Source organism: Grammomys surdaster, unplaced genomic scaffold (assembly GCF_004785775.1).
Source record: "Grammomys surdaster isolate TR1022 unplaced genomic scaffold, NIH_TR_1.0 125752, whole genome shotgun sequence".
Lineage (NCBI taxonomy): Eukaryota > Metazoa > Chordata > Mammalia > Rodentia > Muridae > Grammomys > Grammomys surdaster.
In genome coordinates this window covers 1,689,438-1,693,461 of record NW_021620584.1, presented here as the reverse complement: position 1 = coordinate 1,693,461, position 4,024 = coordinate 1,689,438, and the positions used below count along the sequence as shown (strand labels likewise).

General features: G+C 38.3%; 1 pseudogene; it reads left to right on the top strand.

The window, feature by feature from the left end:
• Nucleotides 1-254: 254 nt before the first annotated feature.
• On the top strand, nucleotides 255-372 carry LOC114639831 (annotated as a pseudogene).
• Nucleotides 373-4,024: the final 3,652 nt, after the last annotated feature.

The following is a 4,024-nucleotide window of genomic DNA, read 5'->3' as shown; positions in this document are numbered from 1 at the left end:
GCATTTCAGAGTCCTGTAGAAGTCACCACCAAAGATTTTTTCCTAGTACCTGAATTGAAACCGTGTGATGGAAAGAGCTGGACTGTTGAAAAGAAAAAAAAACATTTTCTTTTCTTTCCTAGTGGTGATCATGCCTGGTGTGTCATCCCTCTTGACAAATAGCATTCAGTAAACAGACACTTTGATGTCTAGGGTGGTACAGAGAGAAACTTGGGTAGTATGGAGTAAGAGAACAAAGCCATTATGGAAGAGACCCTGCCCCTAGAGGGGAGGCATTGCAAGTATGTCTGTCACATGTGTGACAGTGGATAGCAGAAAGGAGTGAGGCTGTCTATGCTCAGTGTTCTAACCTATAATTAGTAGCCCAACATTCCTTGAAAAACGTAAGCCTGAGACAACCACCAGTCCAGTGCTTCAGAGGTCCAGACAGCTCCCAGAGTAGGGAGCAAACCCAAAACTCGAAGAACTCTGCCTGGGAACACATGCCCCAAGTATAAGTGAGCCTAAGACAGAGGACCTTCACAAGGGGGCCAAACAAGGAGCTACTTGAAATGAAATATCCACCAATCTGCTGCCACACAGATCACAGTGAACAGACAATGCCCCAGGTGAATCCTGACCGGTACCATAATGTACAAGCAGGGGATAGCTCTCCTGAGATGACACCAGACATTCTGACACCCTAGGCATCACTGACAGGAGAAAGTAGGTGGAGGAGAAAAGGAAGACAAAAAGAAGCAGAAAGATGTCAGAACAATGAAGAGAGACAGAGGCACTCAATCCCACAAAACTCAGAGGAGGTGAGACTTCCAGGAGCTCTAACCCAGGTAGCAGCTTAGGTAAGGAGACAGCAACACCCTCCTCAAACAGGGAGTAACTGGGACCCACTGGGACACAGGAACTCACTCCTGGCCAGGGGCACCATTCCCTTCTAGTCTGTACCTGAGCACTGAGCAGATCTTGAGCTTCAACTCTGCACCTAATCCCACAAAATCCAGAGGAAGCAGGACTTCCAGGAGCTCTAACTTGCTCAGGAACATAGGATCATAGGATCATAGGATCTCAGGAGATTGGTCACAACAGGATTTCTGGATCCCAGAGGCACCCTGACTCCCAGGAGCTCTTATACCCAGGATCTCAGGATCACAGTTTCACATAGACAGCTAGATTCTGAGGAGTTCTGACACAACCAAGATAATAGGAAAGACAGGATCCAGTCAGAAACAGTGAGTACAAGTAGCACTAAAGATAACCAGGTGGTGAAAGGCAGGGACAAGAACATAAGCATCAGCAACTGAGGGTACTTAGCATCATCAGAACATAGTTCTTCCACAATAGAAAGTCATGAATACCCCATCACACCAGGAAAAATTCAGATTTATAATCACTTCTCATGATGATGATAGACGACTTTAAGAAATTGAGGAGAACACAGGTAAACAGATAGAAGCCCTTGAAGAGGAAACACAAAAATCCCTTAAAGAATAACAAGAAAACACAACCAAACAGGTGAAGGAATTAAACAAAACCATCCAGGACATAAAGATGGAAGTAGAAACAATAAACAAATCACAAAGGGAGACTACCCTCAAGATAGAAAACCTAGGAAAGAGATCAGGGATCATAGACACAAGCATCACCAACAGAATAAAACAGACAGAAGAGAGAATCTCAGGTGCAGAAGATACCATAGAAAATATTGACACAATTGTTAAAAAATGAAAAGTGCAAAAGGCACCTAACTCAAAACATCCAGGAAATCCAGGACACAATGAGAAGACCAAAACTAACAATAATAGGTGTAGAAGAGAGTGAATATTCTCAACTTAAAGAATTAATAAATATCTTCAACAAAATTATAGAAGAAAACTTTCCTAACCTAAAGAAAGAGATGCCCATGAACATACAAGAAGCCTACAGAACTCCAAATAGACTCAACCAGAAAAGAAATACCTCCCGACATATAATAATCAAAACACCAAATGCACAAAACAAAGAAAGAATGTTAAAAGCAGTAATATAAAAAGGTCAAGTAACATATAAAGGAACATCTATCAGAATTACAGCAGACTTCACACTAGATACTATAAGAGCGAGTAGATCCTGGTCAGATATCATACAGACACTAAGAGAACACAAACCAGCTCAAGCTACCATATCAAGCAAAACTATCAATTACCATAGATGGAGAAACCAAGATATTCCATGACAAAAACAAATTTACACAATATCTTTCCACAAAACAAGCACTACAAAGGATAATGGAGGGAAAATTCCAATAAAAGGAGGGAAATTATACCCTAGAAAGAGCAAGAAAGTAATTTTCCTCCAACAAATTCAAAAGAAGGTACCCACAAAAACATAATTCCACCACTAATAAAAAAATAACAGGAAGCAACAATGTCCTTTCCTTAATGTCTCAACATCAATGGACTCAATTCCCCAATAAAAAGACATAGACTAACAGACTGGATATGTAAACAGGACCTAGCATTTTGCTGCATACAGGAAATGCACCTCAGTGACAAAGACAGACATTACCAGAGTAAAAGGCTGGAAAACAATTTTTCAAAGAAATAGTCCTAAGAAACAATCTGGAATAGCCATTCTAATATCAAATAAAATCAACTTTCAACTTAAACCTATTAAAAAAGGATAAGGAAGGACATTTTATAATCATCAAAGGAAAAATCAAACAAGATGAACTCTCAATTCTGAACATCTCTGCTCCAAATGCAAGAGCACCCACTTTCATAAAAGAAACCTTACTAAAGCTCAAAGTACACATTGCACCTCACTCAATAATAGTGGAAGACTTCAACACCCCACTATCAGCAATGGTCAGATTATAGAAACAAAAACTAAACAGAGAAAGTGAAACTAAGAGAAGTTATGAACCAAATGGCTTTAACAGATATCTATAGAACACTTCATCCCAAAACAAAAGAACATACCTTCTTCTCAGCACCTCATGGTAAATTCTCAAAAATTGACCATATAATGGTCACAAAACAGACCTCAACAGATAGAAAAAGATTGAAATAATCCCATGCCTCCTACCAGAACACCAGGTACTAACACTGGTCTTCAATAACAAAAAAAAACAAAAAAAAAAAACAAAAAAAAAAACAAACATGGAAATCCCACATACATATAGAAATTGAACAATGCTCTACTCAATGATAACTTGATCAGGGAAGAAATAAAGAAAGAAATTAAAGACTTTTTTGAATTTAATGGAAACGAAGACACATCATACAAAAACTTATGGGACACAATGAAAGCAGTTCTAAGAGGAAAACACATAGCTCTAAGAGTCTACAAAAAGGAACAAGAGACAGCATACACTAGCAGCTTGACAAGACACCTGAAAGCTCTAGAACAAAAAGAAGCAAACACACCAAAGAGGAGTAGATGGCAGGAAATAACCAAATTCAGGATTGAAATCAAACAAGTTGAAACAAAAAGAGCTATACAAAAAAATCAATAAAACCAGGAGCTGGTTCTTTGAGAAAATCAACAAGATAGATAAATTCTTAGCCAGACTAATCAGAAGGCAGAGAAACAGTATCCAAATTAATAAAATCAGAACTGAAAAGGGTGACAGAACAATAGAAACCGAGAAAATTCAAAAAATCATCAGATCCTACTACAAAATCCTATACTCGAAATTGTAAAATCTGAATGAAATGGACAATTTTCTAGACAAATACCAGTTAACAAAGTTAAATCAGGATGAGATAAATCATCTAAACAGTCCCATAACCCCTAAGGAAATAGCAGCAGTCATTAAAAGTCTCCCCACGGGGAAAAAAAAAAAAAGCCCAGGACCAGATGGTTTTAGTGCACAGTTCTATCAGACCTTCAAAGAAGACCTAATACCAATTTTCTTTAAACTGATCCACAAAATAGAAACAGAAGGAACACTATTCAATTCATTCTATGAAGCCACAATTACACTCACACCTAAACCACACAAAGACACAACAATGAAAAAAACTTCAGACGAATCTCCCTTATGAAT